General features: G+C 64.0%; 1 protein-coding gene across 16 annotated transcripts in view; it reads right to left on the bottom strand.

Moving 5' to 3' along the window:
• The window catches only part of PTPRS (protein tyrosine phosphatase receptor type S), a 90,513-nt gene that overhangs the window by 58,688 nt on the left and 13,474 nt on the right, over positions 1–18,351 (bottom strand). For 9 of the 16 annotated variants that reach the window (XM_036234049.1, XM_036234053.1, XM_036234051.1 and 6 more), the window contains exon 1: positions 5,292–5,418. The exons of 4 other annotated variants lie outside the window; for them this stretch is intronic. The gene's annotated coding sequence lies outside the window, so the exon portion shown is untranslated. Of the gene's footprint in view, positions 1–5,291; positions 5,419–18,351 lie in introns of those variants that run through there. 3 more of the 16 variants (XM_036234061.1, XM_036234060.1, XM_036234062.1) reach the window with 1 other exon arrangement.

The raw sequence follows: 18,351 nt of genomic DNA, 5'->3' as shown, positions 1-18,351 counted from the left end.
CCTTGCCCCTCGAAGGCCAGCCCCCCCCTCATCCCGCATCCCACAGCCTCAGAAATGACTAAGCTCACCCTCCAGCTCAGACCCCAATTTGCAAATTAAATGTGAAAGTTAATCACTCGGCGTCTGTTCCTCCCACAGGAATCTCAGCTCCTCTAAAGGCAGAAGGACCCTTTGCTGCGCTGCACGGGAGCCCTGGGCTGGCCCCTCCCCGTCTCCACTGTGAACAATGCCAGGGCCGGGCAGGGGTGGGGAGAGGCCTCAGGATGAGGCCAAGGGCAAGGTCAGCCCTGCGCCCGCCCCAGGCCATGCCCCGGGTGGGCCCAACCATGGCCACAGGGATGGGTGACATGTAATCACAGGGCAGTCCCTGTCATCTGGCTCCCAAAATACCCAGCTGTGGTCACCTCGCCCAGGCCCAGAGCTTGGCCCCGGGGGGAAAGTGGCTGCGGTCACATGACTGACGGCCCAGGGTGGAGGGAGGGAAGCCGGATGGGAGTGGGGGTGGGGAAGCTCTACCTGCACACAGTCAGACCAGCAACGGCCACGCAGTCGGGTCAGACCCCGAGAAGGATGCCTGTGCCCAGCCAGGCCGCAGACACACACGCGGACAAGCCACAGACGGACACACAGTCAGACCACAGACAGGGAGCCCGGAAACCGTCGCACACGTATTCACACAGTCAGGCAACAAAGGGGGCTGCATGCAAAATCAGACGAACAAATCTTGCACGTGGTCAGACCACACACGCGGACAGGCACGAAGTCAGACCTCGGACACAGGGGGTCAGACGGGACACACACGCGGAGACGTAGTAGGGCAGACAACACTCCTGCAGGGCCAGGCCGGCCGCCAGCCGTCAGGTCGGAAACCTGAGAAACACGGCCAGGCAAGGCGCCCACCCGGCAGGCCTGCGGGCGGCGGGCACGTGGGGTCGGGGCCCAGGTCTGCGGTGCGCCCCCGACAGCCAGCCAGATCCTCTCACCCACGGGTGCATGCACACAGACGACGGGCGCGCGCCAGGCACAGCCAGCTGGGCACTGGGGGCACTGGGGGCACTGGGGGCCGAAGCGCAGCCCTCCTCCGTGCCCCTGCGGGGGGCCCCCGACGGGGAAGGCGGAGGCCCCAGCTGGCCCCAAGGTGACCACGGCAGCTGGCCCCACCCACGGGCACACATCTGCGGGGCCACTTCTGGGGAGGCGGGTTCTGTCCCAGACCACTTGGGTCAACTGGGTGGGCCTCAGAGAGCCTCTGGGGAAACCAAGGGTGCCTAGCGAGCCCCCCGGCCGCCCAGCCTGCCATGGACCCCGGGGGCGCCCTCCGGCTCTGGCCTGACTCACCCAGAAGACGGGCTGGCAACGGCAGGGCCACCTGCACCGAAGGCCCGGATGAGGGCTGCGTGTGGGAGGCCCCACCACAGCTGCCTCCCCTGCTCTCCACGCCCCACGGGGGCCCGTGGCAGCTCCTTCTAAACAGGGCAGGCCCTAATTACCCCCTGGCTCCCACAGCCCCGGCCTCGCTGGGCCCACGCCTTCTTGAGGTCTAGGCAGGACGGGGCTGACCCAGAAGCAGACGGGGCCGGCTGTGAGCTCCCGACGGCCCCAAACCCACCACAGCCTGTGGGAGCGAGGCGGGGGGCGGGAGTTTGAGAGGGCACAGGACACACCATCGGGGCTTTCGAGGCCTGGATGATGGAGCAGGAGTCGGGGGCCGGGAGGCTGGGGACACTCTCAGCTACCACACCGAAGACGAAAAGTGGCAAGAGGAACTTGCTAGGGCAGGGGTAGAACCTGCAGAGCCGGCAACCCCCCTGAGGACCCCGGGTGTGGGGCGTTCCGCACGGGGCTGGGGAGAATGTCAACCGGTCCCCTCAGCCCACCTTCCAAACCTACCCCACACCCGCCCACTTCTTACTCACTTCCTCTCCTGCCTCTCCTCAGCCCAGCCTCATCAGCAGCGCCCCCGGGGCCAATGCACTTGACCTTCATCCCTACCGCGCGTCCTCACCCTGAAGCCAGGGGGCGCCTGTGAGCCCCTGATCAGGTGCAGTCCCTCCTCTGCCCACGCTGGGCTCCGTCCTGCCCCGGGGCCTTTGCACTGCTTGATCCCTCTGCCCGGAACACTCTGCCTCTAGATTTACTGTTAACAGTATTACCCAGCTGGGAATTCAAGGGTGAATGGGAATGGGGGGGGGGGGGGCTGTCCCCACGCAAGGAACGGCATGAGGAAGGGCAAGAGCAGCACCGAGGGGTGCCGGGAGGGAGATGAGGGCAGGTCGGGGCGGAGAGACACGGGACAGCAAGGCGCCCGAGGCCGCTCTGGGCGGGGGCGGACATGGCCAGGTGGGCGCCCGGCCAGGCCTCCTCCCTGCGCCATCTGGAGGAACGCAGCCGGGCCTATCAGCCCTTCCCTTGTTGAGAAAGGGAAACTGAGGCAGGCTTCGAGTGCCTGGTGGACAGCGTGGCTGTTAAGAAGCAGAAAAGCCACCCATGGGAGTTGCAGACGGGGCTGGCTGGGGGTGGGGTGGAAGCAATGGCCTCGGGACCGGAACCCAGGGGCCAGGGAGAGCCCTTGCCCGCTCGCCCGGCCGTCGGCCAAGCCTCCTCCACGCCAGGTGCCAAGCTGTCCATCCTTGCTCCCAGCACCAGTCAGATAAGGAAACTGAAGCCCACAGAGGGGCCCCTGGAGACGTGCCAGGGCCCCCAGCTGGGTCTTGGGTCCCCTGCACCCTGGGTCCGGAGCGCACGTCTAATCACGTAACTGTGGCCCTCCTTTCAGGAGAGTGGAGGGCCCTCCCTGGGCTGGGCACAGCCTGCTGGGGCTTCCGAACTGTGCTAACGGGGGACACGTGGGCACCCATGCCAGCCGGGCGCAGAGGCGTGGGTCACGCGATCCTGGAGCCAGCTCGGGGGCCCACGCGGAGCAGGGAGCATAAAGGGGCGATTATAAGCCAAGACTGCACAGCAAACAGGCTCTGTGTCACCCGCACGAGGCGGGGTCTCTGGGCCTGAGGACGCCCAGGGCTTCTCCCTGCCTCCACCTCAGGTCCATCCTGTCCTGGGGCATCTAGGGGCTCAACTGGGCAGCCTGACCCTCGACAGACTTCTCACAGCCCGAAGCCAGGGAGAGGTGCGGCCAGCGGTGCTGGCAGTGGACGTGAAGGCGCCCAGCCCTGGACCTGCAGACCTTCCTGCTGCTCCGAACCCCATGCCCAGGGCCTCAGGGGCCCTCAAAGGTGGGGGCTGGCTTGGCAGCCTCCTTAGATCGCTGTGTCCCCATAGTGTCCAGCAGGGTCCAAGCTCTAACTCTGTGGTCACTGGCGGGCTCAAAAGGCTCCGGCCAAGCCCCTGTCCCTCTTGGGGCCTCAAGGTCCCGCCTGCCAGGAAGCAGGCTCAGCTCAACCCCGGAACAGGCTGGGGCTGGGGGGAGGGATCCGCCTTTAATTGACTATCGATTTGTATTAGGTGCTGTCCTCAAGGGTCCCTGCGGCCGGGGGTGGGTGAGCAGGGCGGACAGAGAGCCAGGCCCAGCCCAGGAATAGTAATCCTGGCCAGGGGTCCCCACGGGCGGAGCCTCTTAACTGCTCCCCACACTTCCTCCTGTCTGACAGATGAGGGAACCGAAGCTCAGAGATGGGCTGCTGTTCGCCAAGGTCACACAGCGGGGAGAGGGGGGCGGGGCTTCCGGGGCAGAGGCTGGTCCTCAGGCGAGCCACAGTCCACTCTCTGCAGGTGCCAGGCTGCCAGGCACACCCCTGCCGGTGTGGCCCCCTCACTGGCCTCCAGCAGGAGCCCGAGATACCGAGGTCGCGCTGTGCCCCTGCCCCGCTCACATCCCCAGGGTTCCCGGCTCCGGTGCTTGGTTCTGGGACCCTCGGGATCTGGCTCTAGGTCCACCCTGTGGCCTCTGCCCAGGGTCTGCCACCGTTCCCCGGAGGGGGGCACTGGTCTGCCTCGGGCCTCTGGGGCACTCTCGGCACGGGCCACCCAACCAGGTACACCCTCTTCTGCTCCAAAGCCTCCCCTGTCGCCGGCTCTCACTCCCTCCATTAAAACCCAGACTCCCAACGACCTTCGGAACTGCCAGCCCACCACGCGGTGCCCCGGGGCCGTGTTGCCCACCGCCCCGCTCTCTGCACTCTGGCTCACACAGGGGTGTGTGGTCACGCTGCTCCTTCCCCCAGCACACCCTTCCTCCTCCCTCACCAAACCGCAGCCTTCACAGCCACCCGCACGTCACAGAGTAACGGTCACCTCCACCAGGAAGCCCCCTCGGATGCCCCAGGGCTGGATGAGGAGCACCTCTGGTCTCCCATCACAGCTCTGCTGTCACAGGCCGGCCGTGCTCCAGGGTGGGCGCCTTCTCCTCACCCCTGCACATGCGGGACGCCCCCTGCAGGCCTGGCCTGAGCGGTCACAGCCCCTGCAGAGGGGAAACTGAGGACAGTCGCTGCAGGCTGGGGAGGCGAACGGGGGGGGGGGGGGGGGGGCGGCTTCCAGCTGCAACTTGCTCGCATCTGCTCTGGGCTTCGGCTTGAGTCTCAAGGGGTGGAAGGGAGACTGGAAGGACCAGGAAGGACTTGGGGGGCTGGGCCTCCAGGAGGGAAGTCGAAGAAAGTCTCTCTCACCCAAGATTCTGAGAGGGAGGTTTGGGAAGCGAGGCTCTCGGGCGTGACAGAGGGTGGGTTTGGTGGGCAGGAATGAGGGGTACAGGGGCATGGGGCTTGGGCACAGGCAGGGACCCGAGAAGGTGGGCACTGATACCCCAGCTTATTACAGCCGCGAGGAGACAGCATTCCTCCGGCATCCACAGGTCTGAGGGGCGCAGGGACAAATGGAGAGTGGGAAACTTTCCGTGAGTTTTGGGGGGTGGCTGAGAGCAGAGAGCCCCGCCGCATGGTCCTGCCACCTCCTCCAAGGTCCAGGTCCCAGCAGAAGGATGCAGAAGCCCCCCATCCGAGCTCCCCAGGGCAGGCAGCAAGGCCGCCCCAGCCTGGCTCCGCCCCCAAGAGGCGGGGGAGGAGGGCGGGCTGGGGGCCAGGCGGGGGAGGGGACCCTGCGGAGTATAACGGTCAGGAGTTTTACAAAGTACGAGTGACCGGCCGGAGCAGGGCGAAGCGTCAGGCCGTGTTGTGCCTGAGCTGCCCCTGGGGCTGGGCTGGTCCAGGCCCCGGGCGGGGCGCAGGGTGGGGGGCGCTGGGGTGCCAGAGTGGGGAGTCCAGAGTGGGGACCAGGAGGGGAACAAAGCCCAGCAGACAGGGCCTCGGGTGGAAGGGGATCCCGGGTGCACTCACCCCGCGGCTCGGAGATCGGGGCCTGCGCCCCGCCGCCGCGCGTCCCGCAGTCCCTCGTCCGCCCGCAGCGCGAACACCGCTCACGGCCACAACTGGGGAGAGGCCGCGGCCCAGCCAGCTCGGCCTGGGGGCGGGGCTGGGGGCGGAGTGGCTGGGGGCGGGGCTCCAGGCGGAAGTGAGGAGGGGGGACCCGCGGGGGAGCCCCATCTAGGGGCACTGATATGCTCCAAGGAGTTCCTATAAAGGAAAGCTTTCGATGGGGACACTGTGCCCCCCAGGTGCGCACGCACGAGTGGGCACCCTGAGACGCTCCCCTTTGGAAGCCTGATGCCAAAGGGAGCCCTTTCCCTGCTTCCCCTCCCCGTCCAGGTGCTGATCGTGGCCATGGCAACGGATGAAGGGGCTGGATGCCGGACACAGGGGCAGATGGCTCCCTAAACACACCCAAGTCCCGGAGGTCGGAGAAGGGGCAGTCTGGGCTGGATGGCAGAGGCCGCGCCCCCAGCACGCAGAGAGACTGGGGTGGGGGAGGGTTACAGGCACAAAGAGGCTGCCCTCCCGCTGGGATCTGGTCGGGATCTGGGGGGATGGATGGGAGGACTCAGTGGCAGAGACCCCTACCCTAGGGACCGCCGTGAGGAGAAGGCGGAGAGCGCAGGCCCAGATGGGGCCACCGTGCCAGGCCCGAGACACCCGATCCACAGGATGGGTGGAAAGGGGGGGGAGGGGCGGCCCCACCCGGGCAGCCAATCCTGGCCTGCGCTGCTGCCTGGTGCGGGTTTGAAAACTCCAGGGAAGCAGCGGGGACCAGGGAGGCGCTCGGGGAGGGGTCGGGACACTGACGGAGACCGGAGGGCCACCGCAGGGGGCTGGCTCCGGCTGCTCCTACTCCTGGTGCTGAAAATGCCTTTTGTTCCACCACGAACGCTCCCGATGACTCCCATAGCCAACATGTACTGAGCTCCTAGCGTCTGCCAAGCGCTGCGTCTGCTTCGCATCACGCAGCACCCGCATTTTCCAGAGGTCAGAGGAGCAACAGAGAGAAGTCACTTGTCCAAGGTCAGGAAAAGCTGGGATTCCACCCAGGTTTGGGTCCAGAGGCTGAACCCTTACCCACAATGCTGCAGGAGGCCTGGAACAGGAAGAGGACAAACCTCTACAAATTTAAAGCACCTGGGGATTTGGCATTGCAGGAGCGACCCCAGTCCCTGCCCCCCCCCCCCGCCCCCAGAGCTCACCTCCCACTGGGGCAAAGGACATGGGCTCTGATGGGACCACGCGGCTGTGGGAACCAATATTTCTTCTCTCCCAAAGCCCAACTGTGGGAGGCACACAGTAGGTGCTTCATGAGATGGGACGCTTGGCACCCCAGCACCATGGGGGGGGGGCACATGGGAGGTGCTCTGCATCAACACAGGTGTGGAATGGAGCAGGGCACACAGTGGGCCCGCAGGAAACTCCACCAGGAGCACAGGCATTACTTTGCGTGCATCCCTGCGCTGATGGCCTAGGCCTCGCACACCTGGGACTGACTCCAAGCATGCCCCATGTGACCTCGAGCAAGAACCTGAGTCTCCCTAGGCCTCAGTTTTCCCATCTGTAATAGAAACCAGGTACACAACAGACGCATAATGAATCCTCATGGTCGGAAGGCCCAGGGCTGTGTGACCTGGAACAGAAGTGCCCGTCTTTGGGGTGTCCAGGACCTGCCATCCCCTGCCTGGCTGGCCCTGCCCTCTCTGGGCCTCTCGCCCATGTCTCCCTGGAGACGACCTCTTGCCTCCCATGCGGTGGCAGTGACCGCAGTGGGCTGGGAACACAGCCACCCCCGAGGCAGGGAGGAGGGACATCGGGGCCGGGAACGAGCCTCTGCCTGGTCTCCTCCGTCCGGGTGACCCCATCTGCACGGCGCTCTCTGCATGTCCCCCATCACAGCTCCCATTACCTCCACCCGTTCACTGCCTGGTCACAGGCTCGCCTCTGCAACCAGACTGTGACCTCGGAGCCGGGGCTGGGTCTGTCGGCCTTGATCGGAGCCCGCGCCCTGTGCCGGGTCCCCGGCTCCCGGGGGAGGGCATGCGTGGCACACAGCACACTCTCGGCAAACCTTGGGGCCCGCCCCCCCCTCACGCTCCCCCCAGAAGCCACGGTGCGCACTGCGCTCGTCACAAAGCGCGAGTCTTCACCCACCCTTTTAAAACGAACACTTCCGAGTACCTACTCTGTGCCAGGCCTGGTCTGAGGCACCGGGGACACAGCAGTGACTAAGCCTGACAAAGACCTCTGCCCTCATGAAGCCGGTGCTCCCGCCAGGACGATGGAAGGGAATAAACAAGATAAAACACCCAAGGGTACTTAGTGGTACCTGAAGATGGACAAAGGGGGGGGGGGGCGGAGCCTCGTGGGGTGAGACAGGGTCTTAAATAGGGGGTTGGGGAGTCCGGCGTTTGACCTGAGGCCTGAGGAGGTGAGGGAGTGTGAAGGAGGTGAGGCTGTTTGGAGGAAGTGCGCTCCAGGTGGGGGGCACAGGCAGTGCAAAGGCCCTGGGGCAGGACCCTGCCTGTTGCAGGAACAGCCAGGAGGCCCCTGAGGCTGGAGCAGAACTAAGGAAGGAGGGAGGAGGGGAGGGCGGGAGGGGACTGGGCACGTCTGCAGGGCCTCCTGGGCCCGATGGGAGGACTTGGACTTTTACCCTGGGGGAGGTGGGAGCCCCCAGGGCTGTGAGCAGAGGGGGGGTGGGACCTGACTCAGGGGCTCACAGGCGCCCCCTTGCCACAGCAGCGGGAACTTGGAGGTGACTGTACTGATTCGGGCCAGCAAGGAGGGGGCAGGATCCGCTGCAAGCGGAAGGGGGATGGGGGCGAAGCGGGCACATCGCGGACAGACCACGGCTGCAGAGCCAACAGGGTTTCCTGAAGGGCTGGTTGTGGGATGCAAGTTCAAGGGGATGCTCAAGCGTGACTCCGGGGTCCTTGGCCTGAGCGCGGTGAAGGCTGCGAGCCGCCCCCTCCGGCACGCTCTCTCCCCCTGCCCGCTCGGCCCATCTGGTGCCCTTGAGGGCTGACTCCGGAAGCCCCGAGCATTCTGTTGGTGTGTCCTTGGGGAGGAGCGTGGGGCTGGCTCGCATCAGCTCCCGCAGCTGGGACATTGGGGGTAATTTTTTTTTTCAAAATAACTTTTCTTCTAATTATAAAATAGGCGCGTGCAGCAGAAAATTAGAGAAAATCAGCACAAGGAAGAAAATAAAAATTGCCCACAATCCACCCCTCGCCTGGAGAGAAAACGTTCACGTGGGGCCATTTTCATTCATCCTTCCACAAACATGTATTGAGTACCTACTGTGTGTGGGCTCGCGGCGGCACAGCAGTGGGCATGCAGAGCCGGCCCCCTGCCCTCTTGTGGCTCGCAGACCAGTGAGAGAGACAGATACTCACAGGGCAAGCAACGACGTCGAAAACAACACCGGGCCCTGCTGAGATGCCAAACAGAAACACGTGGGGTGAGGCCCTGGACGCCTGGAGGGGCCTCGCGGGACCTCCTGGGAGACCTGGATGCAGCGAGCAAGCCCAACGGACAGACGCCTGCAGGAACAGAGTTGCAGGCGGGGGAAACAGCACGTGCAAAGGTCCTGGGACCCGCTGCTTCCTCCGTCTGTCCTCTACGTCTGCAAATAGGTACTTCTCCTTCTTAAGTGGAGGTCGCCCTCACGAGACCGTTTGCCTGTGTCCAGCCCACAGAGTTTCATCGGTTCCCACTTGTTCTACATTATAATGACACTGAGAGGGGCATCCACAGACCAAGCTGTGGCCTGCAGATGAGTTCCGGCCCAAAGCTGTCTCTGCTGGAAGGTTCTCAAGCCTCTGACACGTGCCCTGATGTGGCCCCCTCAGCAAAACTGCACACACCTGGGAAGGGCCCCGGCCCCACCCCTCTCCCGGCCTGTGTCCTCATATTTGGGGTCAAAATCTCTGAAAGCTTCATTTCTGGGAAACCACCGAACTCTGCACCCTTGGGACCCACGAGTAGGAGCAACCGGTTGGGCGGCTTCTCTTTTCTGCAGCCGCAGGGCAGGGCTCTGACCACGTCCCACCCAGCCCAGCATTCGTGCCCCAGGGCAAGGAGCGTGTGCCGACCGGCCAGGAGCCGCCGCACCCACACGCACATCAGGTCCTGGCGCCTGTCCGCCCGCGGGCACACTGCCCACCGCCGCCGGCTCACCTCCACTCCGCGCCTGCCCTTCTCACCACCGGCTCCATCAGGCCCAGCCAACTTCCCCTCCTTCCAGACGAACCCAGGATGCCTCCAGGTGCGGCCGGAGCCACCTGCGTCTGCCCTTTCCATGCCCTGTCCCCAGCACGCCCCGCTCCGCCCCTCCGGGGGCTCAGGTTAGAAGCAGGGGCCCAGCCCTGACCTCTCTTCCCTCCCGCACATGCTGCTGGTCTGGAAATACGAGTTTCCCTCTGGACTCTCTCACGCATCTGTCCACGTGCACTTCTGACCCTGTCCAGCGCCCGGACCAGTAAGCACATCCACCCAGCTCTGGCCCCCCAGCTCCGGCCTTCGCTCCCCACAGCCTGTCCCCCTGCAGCAGCCAGAGGGCTCCTGTGAGCACCTGAGTCAGGTCCCAGGTCCCATTGTCAGCCCACAGCCCTCAGGGGCTCCCACCTCCCTGGCCTCAAAGTCCTCAGGACCATCTGTCCCCTCCCCGCCCACTCCTCCTCTGCTCCAGGCACGGGGGGCCACCTGACCTTCCTCCAACACACCAGGCTCCACCCCGCCCCAGGGCCTTTGCACAGGCCTTTGCACAGGCCGTGCCCTGAGCCTGGACCACCTCCCCCTGCATTTCCATGGCCGCTTCCCTCTCACCACGCAGGTCACCCACGGACGCCCTGGCTGGCCCCTGCAGCTCAGGGGGCACCTCCGTCGTCCCTTATCCACATCCCTCTTTCTTTTTTTTTCTTTTTTTCTTTTTTTTTGCCACTTATTTTCATCTAAAATTATCGGTCTCTTTTTACTGTCTCAATCAGCGCTGCCCAATAGGGATCCAACAGCCATGAATGACTAGTTGAATAAAATTAAATAAAATCCAAAATTCGGCTTCTCAGTCACACTGGCTGTGTTTCCGGTACACGAGGCTCACGGCAGATACGACACACTTGTGTCATCACAGAAAGTTCTGCGGTTAGCTCTGCTGGGGACTGGGAGCCAGGAGGCCAGAGCTGAGTCGGCTTCGGTCATGGCCGGGTGCAGCGGGTGCTCGGAAAATGCTCTCTAAATGAACACAGGGACCAATAATGGCTAGGAGGCTTTGCAAAGCCTGGAGGGGCTGATCTGCAGGACAGGGCAGAGGTCGGCAGGTGTCATCTGCAGCCACACACAGGTCCACACAGCTGGGACGTGACCTTCGGTCTCCCTAACTAGCAATCCAACTCTCTGCAGGGCTGCTACTCCTGCCCCAAGGGCAGAAATTTGTAAAGAGCTGCCCCAGCTGACACTGGACTCCAGGGTGTGGCCCAGAGGCAACTGCTGACTCAGACAGAAGCCGGATGGAGGGACACGGAGGGACGGAGGGCCAGTCTCCGCCAGGGTGGGCCCAGGACCACACTCACCACCACCACCCCCCACCACGAACCATCTGTGGCTGCTTCCCCACACTGGCCGCATCCCCTCTCAAGAGGCCTCGACGCTTGCCGGGTTCCCCGGGAGGCCGTGCGTGCGTCCCCCAGAAACCTCCCCTCTCCGCTCGCGACCTCTGCCGCATCCCAAGCCCCTCATTAAATCTTTCCTTCGACTGGCACACGGCTTTCCCTTAAACTAATTTACTTTAGAAACTAACTCAATAATGTGCCACTCTGACTGCACAGCCTTGAAAGTCACCAGAAAAAAAACATCACAATTAAAACATGTGCCGAGTTCTTCCTTCTTCCCTGGATACTGTTGCTAGAGGCAGCAGACCGAAGGCCTGGGGAGAGAGAGCACCTGCAGGTGTCGTGTGTGAAGGCCACACACCCCCCTCACCCCCCGCCCCCCCCACCCCGCCTGCTGCGGCTTCCAGAGAAACTGGGGTCCAAAGGAGGCCGAAGGCCCAGGTCCTCCCACCTCTGTCCCTGCCCAAGTCCTTGCCGCTGCCCATGCCACAGGTCCCCAGCTGTACGGGGGGAGAGGGGCGTTTGGTGCCTGAGGCTGATTTTTGTGGGTTCGAGGCCTGCGAGGGTCAGGGAAATGGAGCGCGGGCCAGCGAGGTCCCCGCGCCAGGGCTTGGTGCAGCCCAACTGACCTCTCGTGAGGGTGGGACCCAGTCTCGGTCAGCGTGCAAACCTGGGCACCGGCCCCGCACCTGGGTTCTGGGGACACAGCGGACAATCTCGCTGGCTTCTCTGCTAGGGCAGGAGGGAGAGATGCACGAAGACAGCCGCGCAAAGACGGGGTGAGGAGGGAGCCCCGGGTGGAGGGCACGGCACGTGCGAAGGCCCTGGGGTGGGCCCGAACACACCGGGCTGTAGGGGAAGAGGGGCCGGCGCAGCCGGGAGACGGGATTAGACGGGCGCACGTTAGTTGAACACATCTGAGGCACGATCGTCACCCTCCAGTAACAATTCTCCTTTCCCACCCCATCTGCATTTACAGAGCAGCTACTGTATACCAGGCTCCAGGCTGAGCGCCAGGGACACGGGATGGCCTGGGCAGCCCAGCTCGGTCATCAGGAGTCCACCAGCCTGTGCGGGAGGCAGATGGGGGCTCCCGCGGTCAGAGATCGGGGCCTCCGGCACAGAAGCGGGAGGAGGTAACTGACGTCTAAGACGGGAAGGAACAGGAGAGCCGGGGGAGGAGCCCCGAGCAGTGCTGGACAAAACGGAGGAGGTGGGAGAAGGAGCCCCGGGCCAGGTGAGAAGGCGGAGGGACCCGGGAGCTGGCTGCCGGCAGTGGGGGCGGGGGGGGCTGGGGCCGCAGAGCTGGACCTGCCGCTGAGCTCAGGTGTAGGCACAGCCTCCCTGGGCTGCTCCCCAAGCTCGCAAGTCCTGGGTGGGCAGCGGTTTGACCTGGACCCAGCCCCATCTACCCCGTGGCAGCGCGCTCAGAGCTGAGCCCAGCCCACGCAGGTGCTCAGGGAGCACCCCGGCTGTCACCCCAGCTCCTCCCGAGGGCCAGCTCACCAAGCCCCCTGAGAGACCGGTGCTAATATCCCCCCACAAACACTCTTCAGCTGGGGAAACTGAGGCACAGAGGCTGGGCTCACAGCCTCACCACTACTGAGTGGCAGAGCGGGGGGGCGAACCCAAGCGGGTTCTCACTCCCCCCCCCCACTCGACCAGGCCTCGGCGCCCCCTCGGCAGCCCCCACCTCCTGCCGCATCCGAGGTCACGCGGCCCCAGAGCTCGTGGCATGGCGACCCGAGCCCGTGTGTGACGCAGCCGTCCCGCGGGGCGAGGGCAGGTCCTTCCCACGCAGGGACGGGCCGACGGCAAGGCCAGAGCCCAGCGTGACCGCTTTAAGGCTCGGCGCCACTCTTCCCCTGTCTCACCTCGAGCCGTGGTGAACCCCCATGTGCACCCCCCCAGGCGCGTGGGGAGGCGCCTGTCTCTCCCGCTTTCTCCACGCCGAGAGCCGGGGGTCGTTCCACGTTCTCTCTGGGCGTGTTAGCACCGCCTCTGGGAACGTCTGACGGACACATCCCCCTGAAACGGCTGACGCGTCCTCACAGCGAACGACTCGAAACAACCTAAGTGTCCACCGACAGGGGATCGGCCGCGTGCCTGACCGGACAAGGGACCAAAGACGGCCACCGAAGACTCGCATCCCTTAGCACTGAGATTAGCATCGCGGCTGCGAAGAGAAGCTGGGAAGCCAGATGCCCAATTATGAAATTACTTTTCAGATGCTGGATTTTTAAGTGGGAGGAAAGAGAACACACTGAGACGCAGCACCGCACGCGGAAGACGCTGCCATTTGGTTCCACGGACGGCTGCAGCTCCGGCCGCCCACGCCGCTCACGGCCGCGCTGCTCGCCCGCCCGGCCGGCCGCTTGCGTTCAGGGATCGGACGGGCTGCGGTGCGAAACCCTCGTCCCGGGCCGCATCGGCCGCGCTTCTAAAGCTCAGGAGGACCCGCGGCCAGCGGCCACTTCATCGGAAAACGCGGGCAGAGAACATTTCTGTCATCGCACAGAACTTCTACCAGACCGCGCTGGTGCGGAAGGGGGGGCGGGCTGCACCCCGCGGGCCAAATCAGGCCTGCAGACTGTTCGTCTAAATAAAGCTTTATCGGCCAGTGGCCACGCGCATTCCTGGCTGCCTTCCCGCCCCAAGGCAGGGTCGAGGTGTAGGCACAGGACCGCCCGGCCCACAAAGCTGAAAAGATTTACTATCTGGGCCGGTATAGAAAAAGATCTACTGTCCTAGGAGGAGGCTGGCGGCTCTTTCTGGGGAAGGAGGGGGAGGGCACTGCGGACGGGGTGGGCGGTAGAGATGCCACCGCGGGCGTTAGAGACGCCATTCAGGCATCCTTCAGCACGTCCTCAACTGCGTCCCACACACACGCGTTATCTGCTCAGAAACGCGAATTAAAACAAAAGACGTTACCAAGTGGCAATGCTCATTTATCTTCCCGCCGGTGGCTCCCCAAGGGCCTGGTCCTCACCGAAGGCACTCTGGATGTCACCAAGCTCGACACTTTCACCAAGCGGATGGGCAAAAAAAAAAAAAAAAAAAAAGGCATCTCACTGTTGTAATTTGCATCTCCTGGGAATCTTTCAATACGGATAAATGTCCATCCGTTCATCCATCAGCCCCCAGACTCTAAGGGGAGGGACCCTGTCTACGCGGGTCACTGCGGCGTCCCCAGCACCCGTGAGGGGCCCAGCAACCATGTACCGAATGGATGTACGAGGAACCGAGGCAACCAGGCCCCGGGCCGGGAATGCATTACAAGGCCTGGACCACTGGGGCCAGCGTCCCCAAGGCAGGGTCCACCCGGCTCCCAGGCAGATGAGAGCTGCCAGCTGCTCGGGCAGGCACCCGTGGGGGCCGTGCTCATCACGGGGGGATCGGGCGGGGTACGCAGGGGGTCCCACGGCTGCAGGGGGCTGCAGAGGCGGTGGCCCCTCGGGCTCCAGACCAGGAGGGAGATTATATATTCATCAGAATCTTAAACAAAAGCCCGCGGCCGCCTGTCAGCCAGGCTCCAGCTTTTATGGTAATCGGCGATGAATTACCCACAATGCCTGGCCAAGTGCAAGTGGTTCTTGGCCTGGATCCTAAACTAATTTTTATATGTTCGTGTGTATATAATTTCGCTCACTCTCTCCCGTTCCTCTTCCATCATTAGTGGGATCAGGGGAGGGGGATTCGGGGCGCATGGAACCCTGGAGTAAGGCGGAGGGCCCTGGCCGAGCCCCCCCAGCCCGCCTGGCACCAGCCCCTGGGCACAGAGTGTGCGGAGGCAGGAGGTAAGAGCCGAGCTGGAGCCAAGGGGGGCCTGGAAACCACCAGGAACTGGAGCTGGCAGCCCCGGGGGTGGAAGACACACACCCGGAGGGGAGGGAGCCCAGCCCGCAAGGGGGTCAGACCTTCGCTGCATGCTGCGTGGCCCAGGGGGCGAGCACCTTCCCCTCTCTGGCTCTGGTCACCCGGTCTACAACCCCGGCCCCTCCACGTCCCACGGCGGCGGCCTCCGTGAACCGCTGGGGTTCTGCCCCAAGAGCCTCCGTGGAGCTTGGAGCCGGCAGAGCCCCAGCCCCGTCCAACCCCAAACGTGCAGCCAGACGCTGACGTAAGAGCTTTGCACAGAAGGCCAAGCCTCGGTGAGGGCCGCAGATCACGTCTGCAGGCCAACTTCGGGGCCGCCACCTCCAGGAGGCCCTCAACGATGCGCCCAGAGAGAACCAGCCCCTGCGCCTGCCGCCCACCTCCCTGGCTGTCCTGACACGGGAGTCGCCGCGTCTGCGCCTCTCCTGCCTGCCGACTCTCAAGCCCAACCGCTCGGCCAATCCCACTGGCTCCTGTGAAAAATCTTTCCAGAACCGACCCGCTTCACCTGCCCCTCTGCTGGTCCAGCCGCCATCCCTCCGCCTAGACCAGAGCAGTCACCCCCACCCTCGCCTCCCCCGGCTCCTGCCCTCCCCCTCCCCGGCTCACTCTGCTCCAGCCCCTGAGCAGGCTCCGCCCAGCCTCCGGCTGTGGGCTGTGTCCCCCCCAAACACCATCCCAGGAAGTCCGCACAAGTGTCCCCTCAGTTACCGCTGGTCCTTGCTGAAATGCCACCTCTTCGGAGAGGCCCGCCTTGATTCTGTAGCTAAAAAGCCCCCCTCATCACCCACCCCTTCCCCGGCTTCATTTTTTTTGCTCGCAAGGCATCCAGTAGGCCCTTGAAGAATAAATAATCCATCCATCCGTGTGCCGTGGATCTCCCCGCTAGACTCCACGAGGACAGAGCTTGCCCCTGTGTTCTTCACCACTCTGTTCGCAGAACCTAGAGCGGAGCCTGGCACACAGTAGGTGGTCAGTAAACAGCCAGTGGTGAATCTCTAGAGCCCCGCAGGGCCTTGGCCCGGAAAAGGCAGCGTGACTGTTTTCTCAACACTCAGAAGCTTTTCTCAGGGTCCGAAAGAAAAGGCTAGTGCTGCACCCCCCCTGGGGGGCAGTGGCGGGGAGCACTGGCCCCCGTGGCTGTCCCCAGAGGCTGGGGTACACAGACGCGCTTCACAGGGGCCAAGCGCACCCCGGCGGAGGCTAAGCGTGCATTCCACAAAGCGGCTCATGCCCGTGCCGGAAGCCTGTGTGTGACGAGCACCGCGGTCCATCTCACGGGATGCGTGGGCCCGTCCATCGGGAGGGGGCCGGGCACTGCCCAGGCCAAGGGGCTGGCGGCTCTGCGCGCACAGGCGCCGTTGGAGCAGGAGGCGTGAGGACGGGCAGAGGACACGCAGCGCGTCTGCTAACGCTGAGACGACGATGGCCAGGGTTTCGGGACTCAGCGTCGCGTGCCAGGCACCACGCAAAGCGCTTTGCGCACAACGTCTCACCTACTTCCTTCCCTCCCCGTGACAGGCGAGGAGGTCGAGTCCCAGGGAGGTCAGGAAAGTCACACAGCTCAGACGGGGCAGAGGGGTTTACATGGCGACAAAGCCCACCCATGCCCGGCGCACAGTAGGTCCCCCACGAATGCCATGGGGATGCTCAAGAGCCAAGCGCGCCGAGGCAGGCCGCGCCCGGGCGGAGACGGCGGGACTCCCTGGGCCGCGCTCGGTGCCCGCCGCGGGGGTGGGGGCAGGCCTCGAGCAAACGCGGAGGACGCGGGGTGGCGGGCAGCGGGGCGGCTGGCTCGGGCAAGGGCAGTTGGCTGCCAGTCTCGCTTCCTCCTGTGACAGAGATGGGCAGGCCTGGCCAGGGCTTGCGGATGGCATGGAGCCAGGGTCCGCGGGGACCTCCCCACCTGTCACCCGTGATGTGTTCATTAAGAGCAAAGGGAGCGTCTAACCGTCCGGAGTGGGTGGCAGGAGGGTCTGAGATGGGGCGCTTCTTGGACAGGCGGAGGGAGAGCCCGGCCCGAGGTCAGTGTGGCCCCTGGCAAACCTGCTTCCCTTCTCTGCCTCGGTTGGACCACTCCACCACCCAGTCTCTGTTTACAGAGAATCTGCTAGTGTGAGAGCACGGGGTGGACGTGCACTCAGCTCCAGGCTCTGCTCCACGCATACTGTGTGACCATAAGCAAATCGTTTCCCATCTCTGAACCTCGGTGTCCCCATCTGTAAATGGAGCTGTCACTCCCTGGCCTGGGACAACCTGCCCAAGCCACAGACTTTAGATTCGGAGCTATGACCAGAGTCTGTGGCGTGGGCCTGCGGGCCTCAGGCCCATGGATGAGGCCGCCAGGGTCCACCCTTCTCCATCTGCTGAGGGCCCCTTGTCTGAGCCCCTGGATCGAGCTGTGCCTGAAGCTGCCCTGTTTGAACATCAGCCTTCTCAGGGACCAGAGCGAATCGATTAATCTGCTTTTTCACTAAAGCCGGGTGGATTTGAGTTTCTCCCCACCCCTCCCCCAGGCTGCAGACCCACTGCACACCTGAGGGTGAAGCTTCGTCAGCAGTCGGGCTAAGGGTGTGAAACCCTGAGTGCTGGAGGACTTTGCACAGCGCTAAACCTCTGGGTCTCAGGCCTTTCTAAACGGTCACTAGAAGGCAGCACGTGGGCGGCATCGCCCGGTCTGGGGCTGAGCGCGGCAGCCGCTGGTGTCTGCGCCTCCCTCGGGAAGCCCTCCCTGACCTCTCCTCCCACGCTCTCTTCCCCTCTCGCCCCCTAGTTCCAGGTCTGGCAACTTCCACATTTCATCGAGTTCAAGGTGCATCGGTATCTTACACACCAGTAAGAGGGAAAAAATGCCGCCAATTACATGGGACACAGCTTCCTTACCGCAGCGGACTGTCACAGGACAGCTACCCAAAGAGCTTTTTCAACTTCTCTGGACAGATTTCGATCCCATTTCTCTCCCAAACTAGGTACATCAGTGGAAAGTATAAGGTTCGAGTTTTCCTGAAACTCTGTCCCAAACCCAGCTCTTCTAAACCGCTTTTTGGCCCAGAGTTGCTGACGTGGGATTTACACACAGCACCAGGCTCTGTCTGCCAGGCCCTGGGAACCCGGCACCTCCCTGGGCCCTGGGCTTTGTCAGCTGACACTTTGGAGGCTGCAGCGATCAAAGCAGGAATAAGCACCCTGCCCAAAACTGCCTGGCGCACAGCAGGTGCTCAAACACTATTACTGGGATAAACAAACGCATTTCAGAGGAAATGAGAGCTCGCAGAGGTCGGCTGGCCGCAAGTCACACAGCGGAGCAGCGGGTGAGGGGGCCTAGACCGGGCGAGGGGGCCTGGACCGGAGGCTGGTGGAGCTGCCGGGTTCCCACTTAGGATGCACCCTCCTCCAACTGGGCGGGGCAGGGGCGCTGGGCGGGGCAGGGGCGCTGGGCCGCGCCCCGCCTTTACACGCACCACCGGCTGGGCTGCAGGTTGGGACGCGCTGGCTGCGAAGCGCCAGGCGAGCGGGCCGCACCCCGTCAGCCTGGC

The sequence above is a fragment of the Rousettus aegyptiacus genome, unplaced genomic scaffold (genome assembly GCF_014176215.1).
Source record: "Rousettus aegyptiacus isolate mRouAeg1 unplaced genomic scaffold, mRouAeg1.p scaffold_m13_p_16, whole genome shotgun sequence".
NCBI classification, from domain to species: domain Eukaryota; kingdom Metazoa; phylum Chordata; class Mammalia; order Chiroptera; family Pteropodidae; genus Rousettus; species Rousettus aegyptiacus.
Note: the sequence above shows the minus strand (reverse complement) of the source record. Positions and strands in the feature narration are given on the sequence as shown.